This window comes from Triticum dicoccoides, chromosome 4B (genome assembly GCF_002162155.2).
Source record: "Triticum dicoccoides isolate Atlit2015 ecotype Zavitan chromosome 4B, WEW_v2.0, whole genome shotgun sequence".
Classification (NCBI taxonomy): Eukaryota; Viridiplantae; Streptophyta; class Magnoliopsida; order Poales; family Poaceae; genus Triticum; species Triticum dicoccoides.
The window spans coordinates 495,538,136-495,550,462 of record NC_041387.1 but is presented as its reverse complement, the minus strand read 5'-3'; the positions used below and the strand labels follow the sequence as shown (position 1 = coordinate 495,550,462).

General features: G+C 47.8%; 1 long non-coding RNA gene across 2 annotated transcripts; it reads left to right on the top strand.

Annotated features, from left to right (window-relative positions):
- The first annotated feature begins 8,862 nt into the window (after window positions 1–8,862).
- Window positions 8,863–11,243, top strand: LOC119291087. Of its 2 annotated transcripts, XR_005142199.1 has the most exons (3): window positions 8,863–9,265; window positions 9,365–10,939; window positions 11,030–11,243. It is a non-coding gene; the product is annotated as an uncharacterized LOC119291087 (long non-coding RNA). The 2 variants fall into 2 exon arrangements; XR_005142198.1 differs by having other exon boundaries at window positions 8,870–9,265; window positions 9,365–11,243.
- The last annotated feature ends 1,084 nt before the right edge of the window (window positions 11,244–12,327 follow it).

Sequence of the window (12,327 nt, the reverse complement as noted above, 5' to 3'; positions counted from 1 at the left end):
GGCATTAAGCTCGATTACACCTCCGTCTATCACCCACAAACAAACAGTCAAGTCGAATGGGCAAATGGTCTTATTATGAGTGGCATTAAACCTAGACTAGTACGGTCTTTGAAAGAATCAGACAATCACTGGGTTGAGGAGCTCGAATCCGTACTCTGGAGGCTGCGAACCACGCCCAACCGCACTACCAGATACACACCCTTTTTCATGGTGTACGGCACAGAGGTTGTGTTACCCTGTGACATTATTCATGACTCACCTCGAGTGCTCATGTATGAAGAGAGAGAGGCCGAGCTTGATCGGTAGGATAGCTTAGATGCCCTGGAGGAGGAGCGCGACGTCGCAAAAGCCCGTTTCGCATTTTATCAACAACAGGCATGAAGATATTAAAGCAGAGAAGTGCGGGCCAAGACTTATAATGTTGGCAAACTAGTTCTACGCTTATCGGAGAAGAAAAAGGACAAACTCAAGCCCAAGTGGGAGGGTCCCTTCATCATTGACGAAGTTCTCACGGGAGGAGTGTACTGCCTACATCACGCATCACACAATCGCTTAGAGCCAAACCCATGGAACGCGGCCAGACTCTGAAGATTCTACGCCTAGCGCCGAACTCTTTGTTCGTCTCCTTCCCCCTTCTTTAAATTATTTTTTTCTCTCTTTTCGTTTTTTTATTTATTTTTATTTAGCCTTAAAGCTTTCATATGGCTAGATCGTACACTGGAGACATACACATCATTAAATATGTACGCCCCTTATACCTGGGGGCTTCTTATACAGAAGCTTATTATTATTATTATTATTCTCCGAGCATTAAAGCTCATCACATACGTATGTTTTCCTCGTATGTACCTTTTCTTCGCCACTATATGCATTGATATGACTTAAGTTTTGGCCAAGATGGGTTGTCTGGCTCTTGTGCTTATGTCCTATGTTCCCGTTAGTTCGGGTAGGGCATAAAGGGAGCACATATGCAATTGTTACTGTCGGGTCATCCGGATGTGTACCTCAGACTGGGTGAAGCCGAAAGCTAGTGTTCTTAAGGGAATAATCGGTCGGCGGACTAAAGATGTTTTTTTGCTACTTACACTACGAACCCCCAGATGATAAGTATGATGTGGTTTTTTCAATCACAGGTCGGACATGCACGTTAACGCATGTGGACCCAGGGAAAGGAACCCTTAATGGAACTATTCTCTCTAGAAGATATTTCTTACGATCAAAAATGTAATATAACATAGCTAGCCGGATACTTGTTTGTTCAAGCAATTATGACCCCTACGCCTGGTTTCCACGCATACCCCGATATGTATTACTGAGCGGGTATTCGGAAGCACTCTACACCTTTGGGTCCAGAGGTTGAAGCGAAAAGGTCTGCCATGACATTTCTTTTATAATCCAGCTAGGGAGGAATTTGTCCATCGAAGTACATAGTCACTTGGACTCAAACACTTCCTCTTCTATGCCATCCAACACGGTGTCTAGCTTACAATCCTGCTGAGAATATTCTGCGGCTAATTTTACCTGGTCATATACTAGACTAACGGGAATTTCTTTCCCATCTGACCCTAAAGGTCCGACCCGGGCCATATGATTCGGATCAAGCTTGGTATACCGTGTTTTCACCATGCCCCGGGCCTCTCACGCACCTTCTCGACACGCCGAAGTCTTCCATAATCGGAAGCGCTGCCGCGCTCCCTTAAATAGTTGTACAAGCTCCTCCATACTTCCTGGAGGGGAGGCGGACGGCCATAAGGCCTTGGCAACGCCCTGCATCGCCTGCCGAGCTCGCTCGTGTAGCTGCGACAGCTCTTATAGAAGATTGCCTGAGAATTCGGACATCTCCTCTTCGGAACGACCAGTCAGCATACCTACAGACATAACTTTGTTAGTTCCTTTCCTTGCCGAGTTACACAGCGGTTAGTTTGAGCACCTACCAAAAATGTCACGTCGGAGCCTTTTATTTTCCTTCATCGAGTCAGCCAGTTGGGCCCGAACATCTTTCAATTCTTCTCCCAACTGGGTATTGGCATCCTGGAGTTTGTTTTTCTCCTGCATGACCCGTGTAAGTACACGCTCGCCAGCGGCCAGTTGCCTTTGAGCTCCTTGTTCACCCTCTTGTGTGATTTCCGGGTTCTCTCTCGGATTATCCGAGGATCCTATCATCAGATATGAAGTGATGTTAGCATTACTGGTGTATATAATTCTGTTTTTTCTAAATTAAGGAACACATACCAGGTGATGCCTTTTTCGATTTCTCCAGTTCAGCCGTAGCAGCCGCTAGCTGGGTTCGGCACTTTTCTAGCTCTTGAGACAACTGGTTCTTCTTCTTTGTGAGCACCTGGTTATAGAATGATCCTTAAATCAGTTGTACCAACTGTTTCAAGTCTCAGGGGCTACTGGTATATATAATTATCAGATTTGTACAAATATGTACTTACCCGTATATCTTTCAAATATTGGTTGGTGGCTCCGGTAAGTCCTCCTTGAGCAGCTCGGATGTATGCATCAGCCGAGCTGAAGGCGTTGAAAGCCTCTTCTGAAAAGCCGGGGTCTCGAAGAGCGGCCCGCCGGTGCCGATTATTCATGGCGCTTTCCACATCAGAGTTAGTAACGGATACCTTATCTGAATCCTCTACGGAAGGACAGTTCGGCGTCCCTCCCGCATCGTCCTCTATCCTAGAAGCCGGATCGAGAATCCGGCTGGTGGAGGCATGACCGACAGGATCCCCGGACATAGTCCGGCGAATGTTCTTCCCAAAAAGACACAATGGACGATATCATGCTTTAATGCAACATGCAAGGAGTATATTTAATAACAATACCTCTTTGACGAAGGCTTGGCTGTATTTTCATTCGCCTTTCTCTTTGAAGGCATGCCCGACATAGGCGCCATTCTCTTGAGAAGCGACTCCGGTGTAGTGTGGCGCGCTGAGCGCCTCCCCTTTAGAGCATGGGATAATGCAGTGGGTCATGGCTCGCCTGGTAGAACACTCCGTCCTCCAGCTCCATGAATATGTCCGGATCCTCTTCGAATCCGGGGTCGAGGTCCCGATTGTGGTCCTCTGGTTGTGGAGCAGGGCTCTTGAGCTCCTTGGTGATCATCCGCCATTCTTGTTACAAGTGGAAGAATTAATGTCCATGAAAAGTAACTCAGGGAGAAGAATGAGAAGGGAAGTGGGGATTAGAACTCACCCAGCTAGGAGGATTGTACATGGAAAATCCATCTCGGCGCTTAATACGAATGAACTCCTCTTTCTCCCCTTTGTACAGTTCGGCCAGTATCTTGGCCAAAGCGACAGGGGTATCTGGACCCTTCCGACCGCAGCAGGTGGCGTCATCTTCCCCATTATAGTGCCACATGGGATTCCTTCTGTATTGAAGTGGCTGAACCCCTCGCACTATGGAGGTCGCCATTACCTCGACTATTGATAATCCAGACTGAACGAGCATTTTTATTTTGCTCATCAACTAATGGTCTTCCGCACTATCTTCCTCCTTAAAGCTCCGAGGGCGCCAGCTGTGGCGTTTCTTCAACGGAGTGCCTGAAAATTCAGGAAGACCCATTTGAACTGGGTCTGGAAGGGCGGCGTCCTCGATATAAAACCATTCAGAAGGCCACTCTTCGGATGCCTTCTTCAGTGTGCCGTACAGGTATCCGGTCCCGGCGATACGCCATACTTCAGCTCCGCCCACTTCAAATATTGATCCTCCTTAATTGCGAGGGACAAGGCAAAACAACTTCTTCCATAACTCAAAATGAGCCTCACAACCCAAGAATATCTCATAGAGTGCAACGTAACCCGTGATGTGCAGGATGGAGGCAGGAGTGAAATTGTGCAGTTGGAGGCCATAATACTCCAGAAGCCCTCGGTGGAACGGATGGATTGAAAATCCGACACCTCTCAATAAATAGGGAACAAAGCATACTCTTTCCCCCCTGGATGGGTTGGGGAAATTCTCCGCCTGCGCCTCGCCATCGAAGGAAGCCAATCTGGCTCGAGAGGGGACTAGATCTGTGGGGGAAGAAATCCTTGTGTCTGCAGCTTCACTAGCTGAGCGTGGGATACTGAACACTTTTCCCAATCACCCATTTTGGGGCCGTGAGGGCGGGATGAGGAGCTGGGAGCGCTAGCCATGTTGGGGTGGATTTTGTTGGTGAGCTCTGAGGATTCCGCGCTTGGTGGGGATTGGATCTGAAGATCCTCGTCTCTTTAATAGACAACTTTCTTATAGGGTTAGGGTGGTAAGTGCAAAAATGCCCCGACCTCTCATATTCGCTCGACACGTGGAAGCTGAAATCATGAAGGTGCAGAAGTCGATGGGAGCAACATTAAATGAAAGGCTGGATACAGCTCTTTAAGTCAGGTACTTTGAAGTAATCGGAGGAGGAACCCGCCTTGCAATGCTGAAGACAATCTGTGTGCCGGACTCATCATCATTGAAGCCTGGTTTGGGGGCTACTGAGGGAGTCCTGTATTAAGGGGTCCTCGGACAGCCGGACTATTAACATGGGCCGGACTGTTGGACTATGAAGACAAAAGATGGAAGACTTCTTGTGTCCGGATGGGACTCTCCTTTGCGTGGATGGCAAGCTTGGTGATTCGGATATGTAGATTCCTTCCTCTGTAACTGACTTTGTGTAATCCTAGCCCCCTCCGATATCTATATAAACCGGAGGGTTTAGTCCGTAGAGACAACTACAATCATAATCATAGGCTAGACTGCTAGGGTTTAGCCATTACGATCTCGTGGTAGATCAACTCTTGTAATACTCATATTCATCAAGATCAATCAAGCAGGAAGTAGGGTATTACCTCCATAGAGAGTGCCCGAACCTGGGTAAACATCGCATCCCCCGTCTCCTATTACCATCAACCTTAGGCGCACAATTCGGGACCCCCTACCCGAGATCCGTCGGTTTTGACACCGACATAGGCCTTTACGCTTTCCAAGAGTTCTATATCATTTCCCATCAATAGTATGTCATCTACATATAATATGAGAAATGCTACAGAGCTCCCACTCACTTTCTTGTAAACACGGGCTTCTCGATAAGTCTGCATAAACCCAAACGCTTTGATCATTTCATTAAAACGAATGTTCCAACTCCGAGATGCTTGCACCAGCCCATAGATGGAGCGTTGGAGCTTGCACACCTTGTCGCATTATTAGGATCGACAAAACCTTCCGAATGCATCATATACAATTCTTCCTTAAGGAAACCGTTAAGGAATGTCGTTTTGACGTCCATTTGCCACATCAGACGGGTGAGCGCGCGGTGGCGCTGCCCCGATCTCCCTTCTCCGACCTCCCCTTCAGCAGCTGCGACCAGATCCGGAATCCCCTCGACGTCCTCTCTTGGCGGCTGCTCTTCTCCCACGGTGGCTCCCTACGCTATGGCTCCTCCTTCACGCCCGAAGCCGGCTTCGGCGCCACCGTCGGCGGCGGCAGTCGCGGCCTCCCCAGCCACGTCCGCCTCCCTCTCGGCCTCCTGCGCTCCACCATGCTCGGCACCCCCATCGTCATCGGCGCCGGCTGCTGCTCCGGCCGCGCTGGGCGCGGATACCAATGGGCAGAGGATGCTTCCTTGGCCAAGCCAATGCCCGCGACCAGGCGGCTCCCCCGCGCCGGCAACGGCCCCTGCGGCCCCGTCGAACGCCGCCCCTCCAGCCACCTCCAAGCCCATGGTGAAGCTGCGGCCGCCGCCCGCCATCGTCCCCTGAGGTTCGACCTCGTTCGGCTTCTCCAGCAGCATTTCATCAAGTGAAGCATCCATTCTGGAACTGGAGTCCATGCCACAATCTCTTCCGTGCGTCCATGCGACTGCCGTTGGCAACGTCGTCCCGGCGACAGCACCGGCCCTGCTCCAACAATCTGCGACACAAATCCCGCGTCCGTCACCACCACACTCGCTCTCCTCTGAGCTTGCGACTGCGGATTCTTCGACACCGCCACCCACCGCTGCTGCGCTGGCTGCAACTGCCCTTGCTTCCCGAAGGTCAGACCCGACCATTGGGGGGCGGAAGGCAACGACATCCTCGGACGCTGCGCCTACTGCTCTTGCATCGCAGATCATTGCTGGAGGCAACCGATTCGTCCCACCTGTGCGCCCTGGTTGGGGGGATTGGCGTGGATGCTTTTGTCGGGATGACACACCTACCGTTGAGTGTTGTGCGGCCGCTCCGCGCGGGGATGAGATGGGGGGCTGGCGGCTCGTCTCGAAGGGGCGTCGTTCGGCGCCTCCTTCGGCTTTTCATTGTCCTACCTTCAATGCACGACTGCCTCCTCCGACATGGTTGAGAGATAGATGTTTCCGGTGTTTGTGTCGGGGTCATCGAGGACACTCTTGCAGGGATCCAATCCATTGCAGGAATTGCCTCCGTTTCGGTCACATTGCTCGCTTTTGTCGTGTGAAGCAACCCGTCGACGAGGCTATGCTGCAACCATGTGTTGCTCCACCGCCTGCATCCGTCATCCAAGCTGATGTGCCATTACAACCCGTCCTTGAGCAGCAGGCTGAGCTACTTTGCGTTGAGCTTCGCGAATGTCTTGTGCGTGTTGAGAGTGTCTTGGCAAGGGCGGAAGTTGCTCTTGGTAAACTTTAGGTTGTGCCGATTGGGTCTCTACTTCCCGAGCTTCAGGTTGGTTCTGCAGATGGAGAGGAAGTCGACCTCTATGGAGGGTTCTCTCCTCGTGCTAGGCCCTGCTCTATGGTGTCGACTGACGTTGGGGGTGAAGTGATTGTTGAGGTTGTGGCTCCAATTCTACAGATTATGCCTGAGTTGACAATGCTATGTGAGGAGTCCACTCCACCTCTTTCGGTGGCGATTCCGAAGGAGATGGGCTTGCTAGGGGCTTTGGCGGTGCCCACGACACCCTCACCACCGCCCTTGGAGTCTAGCCAGACTGACTTTGTGGTGTGTGCAGGTTTGGATGCCTCGGTCACTCGCTCGCCTGTGACCGTTGGGCACGTGATGCCCCCAGGTGAAGATGTTGTTGGGACAAATACGTTAGCACCTTGTTCCGATGCTCTCTTTGCAAAAGAGCTTTGCAGCTTGCTCTCTAGCTTGGAGGCGGCTAGCCCTGGGTCTGGTAAAGCGGTTGCATGCATCCTGACCGAAAAGTTTAACAAAGACAAGATCAAAAAGGTGGAGAAGTCTCTCAAAATCAAAAACAAGAAGAGTGATGCCTTAGGGAAGGCGTCTGCGGCTGCTTAATGGTTGCCCCTTGGTCTTATGGGCCGTCCTCATTGTTTAGCTTATCATCGTGGTTTTTGGGGGGTCATTTGTCTACATCCGAGGTGTTCTTTTGGGGGATTCCTTTGCGATGTAGATGTGTGTGGGCTTGGGTTTGTTGCTTGTTGGAAATGTCTGTAGGGTCAACAGTGCGATCTTGGGGTTTTTGACTTTTGGAGTAGTCCGCATGTGATTTGTTTGTATTGGTTTTCGCCCGGTTTTTCATTAATTAACTGGACAATTCTCTTCTTCTTAATTAATTGATGAGGCAAATCTTTTGCCTCCGTTTCGGAAAAAAATTTCATAGAATGCGGCAACCACATACAATTTCCCATAACAACTCTAGTGTCACCGAACCTTAAGTGTGTAGACCCTACGGGTTCGGGAACCATGCAGACATGACCAAGACATCTCTCCGGCCAATAACCAACAACGGGATCTGGATACCCATGTTGGCTCCCACATGTTCCATGATGATCTCATCGGATGAACCACGATGTCTGGGATTCAATCATCCCGTATACAATTTCCTTTGTCCACCGGTATGTTACTTGCCCGAGATTTGATCGTCGGTATCCCCATACCTCGTTCAATCTCGTTACCGGCAAGTCTCTTTACTCGTTCCGTAATGCATGATCACGTGACTAACTCCTTAGTCAAATTGAGCTCATTATGATGATGCATTACCGAGTGGGCCCAGAGATACCTTTCCGTCATACGGAGTGACAAATCTCAGTCTCGATTCGTGCAAATCCAACGGACACTTTCAGAGATACCTGTAGTGCACCTTTATAGCCACTCAATTACGTTGTGATGTTCGGTACACCCAAGGCATTCCTACGGTATCCGGGAGTTGTACAATCTCATGGTCTAAGGAAATGATACTTGACATTAGAAAAGCTCTTAGCAAACGAATTACACGATCTTATGCTATGCTTAGGATTGGGTCTTGTCCATCACATCATTCTCCTAATGATGTGATCGTGTTATCAACGACATCCAATGTCCATGGTCAGGAAACCACAACCATCTATTGATCAATGAGCTAGTCAACTGGAGGCTTACTAAGGACATATTACGGTCTATGTATTCACACATGTATTACGGTTTCCGGTTAATACAATTACAGCATGAATAACAGACAATTATCATGAACAAGGAAATATAATAATAACCATTTTATTATTGCCTCTAGGGCATATTTCCAACAAAACCCTCTCCGTCCGAAAAATCCTCTCTGCACGAAGCGGTCGCCGCACGTTCATGCCGGTCAGGCAGCTCCAAAGCGGATGTGACTCTGCCGCATTAATGTCGATCAAGGCGACATGACCGGACGAGCTGGCAGCGCCGCTTCAATGCCGACGCAACGACGGAGTAGCCTGATCTGACACCACTTTGAAGTCGGCTTCTCGCTCGTTCGCATGGACTGACCTATTTAAGCACGACTTTGGCGCCATTCACATCGCACAACACATCATCCAGACGTGTCCATGGACAAGTTGAAAAGTTTTTTTTACCAGAACCGGTATGTATAGGTGGGAAATCCACCATCCATCAATGCTTTTAGATGCGTGCGGGTGGACCCCACAAACTTTCTTTTTCTACCTCTGATTCAGGATGCGAGACCTATACAGATGCAATACGAGATGGACTCCAGGACAGAGAAATATCAAGCCCCCACCGTTGTTTCCTTCCCACATTGACCTCTCTTCCCCCTCTCTCTCCTGAGTTCCACGCCAGCCACCGTCGCCAGTAGATCTGGCTTCTCCATCAACCTCCGGCAGCGAATCCGGCTTTCGTGGCTGTCACCTACCACGGGGGAACACAGGAAAGACCGGTGGCACGGCTGTACCACGAGGTCGGCGAGGAGCGACGCCGAATCACGCCGGCGGACGACGGATACGCTGTAGTGGGCGTTGGGGGGAGCTGCTCCGGCAAGGTTCCACCACGAAGGCCACCCACCACGACGGGTCACCGCGCACTAGCGTCGCTGGATCCGCCGACTCCATGTATGATCGCAACCGGATCTGGTGAGTAATGAATCCCATCTCCCTTAACCTCTCTCCATCTGTTCTTAATGATTTTCATTTTTATTTTGCATGATTTGAACATCCCTTGCTTCTATACAGATGGCTGGCCTCCCCTTGCTCCTTCAATTTCAGGTGTTTGTATGTTTGCTACAGAGAGCATCGGTTATTGTTGTGGAATGTGTGTGAAATACATTGTGGGATCCAGTGGAATCAATTGATATAATTGAAAAGATGAATGAATCAATTTTTGTGTCATTTGGTTTTGTGATCTGAAATTGTACAAAATAGTGTGCACATATGCGAAATCGATAGTCTGTGTTGTTTAAAATACTTGAACTTTGATAAGTTTATGAAATGCCATTGAATCACAATGACATATGTTTATTAATTGATTGAAATGTACATTTTAAAGAACTGAAATCAGGTACTCTTTGATAGTGTAACAAATCAGTTTCACTTGTTGTGAAATATGAAATTTGAGTTGGAATAATTGAAATCACTTTGTAAAAAATAAAAAAATGATTTTGCCACTCTTTTATGATGTTACAGTCTTTTGTAAAAATATGCTAGTGAAATTTGTTTTAGAAAGGATTGAAATCAGTTCTTTGATGATTGAGTAATGAGTTTCATTCGATGTGAAATATGGCATTGGCATTGGCATTGGAATAACTGAAATAACTTGGTAAAAAAATGAATGCCACTCTTTTGAAATCTAAGTTTCACTCTTTTGAAATATGAAATTACTTCCCTGAAATATGTGAAACTGCTATTTCATATATCTATAACATGTTATATGCATCAGATATGTATTGAAATAGATTTTTAAATATAAATTGAAATTGTTTTGGCCACTTTTAGAAAATTCAATTTCAGTCTTTTTTGAAAAAATATTGAAATTTTAATAGCTGAAATCACCTTTTAAATAAATTGAATTAGTTTTTTTTCAAATATGAAATAATCAGTTTCACTTCTTTTTTTTGAGTTTGTGATATATTAAATAAATTTTGTTAAAAAATGAAAATGGTTTTGAAATGATATCAATTTTTTTGGATGGTGTGGAATTAGATTCATAAAAATTGAAAATCAATGTATGAAACTATTGAAATCAGAAACTTGAAATGATTGCAGTGTTTTTTTGAAAGAGTTGAAATGATATTTCAATTAGGTATGAATTGAAATAGCTATATGTAGCTGAGTTGTTTAAAAATAATAATATGAAACTGACATTTAAAATGAGAGAGGTTGATCCTTTGAAAAATAAGCTGACATTTCTGTACGTGGGTGAACTGTGAAGTGAGACTAGCTTCAGACGCATATAGGGCCGTAGACCGTAGCTGGAATAACGTGGGTAGGCCCAGCTGGTCAAATCACGTGGGTGGGGTCCAGCTGGTGAAATACAGCAGATTAAATGAAGACATGTGTGAAATACAGACATACAATTTATGACAACTTTTGAGGTGGTGAGATTCTATTGGTCAGAGAACCTCCGGTAGATCCCGGCGCCGGTAAAAAGAGGTTTGCGATGGGCAAGTAGAGGCTGCCATCTGATCATCACCGTTGGAGCTGCCCTAAACCCTTTGCAGATAGATCGATCTCTACTAGCTACAACCGCTGGCATCTTGGCAATCATACACACGTGAATCGGCAATTTACACAAGAACAACCACCAAGAGAGTACGTGCATCTCTGCATCAGCCCATCACCACCTTTTTGGATGCTAACATTTCAGAGACGTTGGTGACTCTTTGTGTTGGTGTGCACTAGGATGAGGAGGATGGAGGCCCCCTAGCCGCGGCTGGCTTGCTGAGGAGGGGCTTGCAGCGCCTTCACCACGATGGTCATGTTCGGCCAGAAGTCCGACTCGTACTGCACGCACAACGCCGCCAACCGCTGCCATCTGGCATGCATATTCCACCTTGTAAACATCTGTACTATGATCTACTCCTGTTCCTAAATATATGTTTTTTTAAAGATTTTACTACAGAGACTACATTCGGATGTATATAGACACCTTTCAGATTATAGTCTATTCATTTTGCTACATACTCCCTCCATCCAAAATATTTGTCATTAAAATGGATAAAAAAACATGTATCTAATAGTAGAGGGAGTAGTATGGCAGAAATATTATGATCGAGAAAGAGTTCATGAATCTTGGGTGGATAGTCGTTCCCCAGCTTGGGATCCACGCACTGCTTCACCTTGTCCACGCTCAGCCTCGGCGTCGTCTTCGTGCGTTGTTTTTGTGCCAGGAGAAGAAACATTTACAGCAACTCAGTACGAATGTGGCTCGATCTTGGTTGGTGTAAGACAGGGGAACGAACAAATGGCCGTAGGAGCCTTCTCCGACCAGGGCCTTCTGCTGAAGGCCGGTGATACTGTTCAGCTCGCCCATGGAGATGGCCAGGCCAGCACGTCGATGGGCAGGACCTTGGCGGCGCGTTGCTGCTCCTCGGCGCATTCGGCCCTCTCGGCTTGCCAGGGCACATTGCAGCGAGCATATCAGCTGTTCGCTCTTGCTGGATCACTGAATTTACTCGCTCTTGCTGAACTTCACTGAAGAGCGAGTAAGTTCAACCGGGCCTGGATCCGGACCGGAAAGGATGGCGTAGGAGGTCAAGGCCGTTGCAAGCAGACGCAGTGTGATAACGTGGCGAACTCTATGCACCCCGTTACAACTTACAAACCCGCTCTATGTTTCGGTAGGAGGGACATGCCAACCAAATAGGATAGCACAATGCGGCAATTGTATTTGCCCATGCAGACGCCAGGAGGTGTCTCTGGATCAATTTTGTTTCAGCGATTTTCCAATATTGTACTACAAATTGGGTCATCTATTTTGGAACTAAGGGAGCTAAAGCGCTAAACTGGCACGGCAGAGTTTGACATCCATTGAACCAAAACTCAAAAGAGCTCAAACTTACTTGCAGACTACAGTTAGTGTCAGCATTTGAGCATCAGTAATCTGGCATGATAACAGCCGAAGAGTGGACAATCTAAACACAGCCAACTCATGTCCAGTGGCCCGGATGCAGAGAGGAAACCACAAGCGTTCGCAGAGA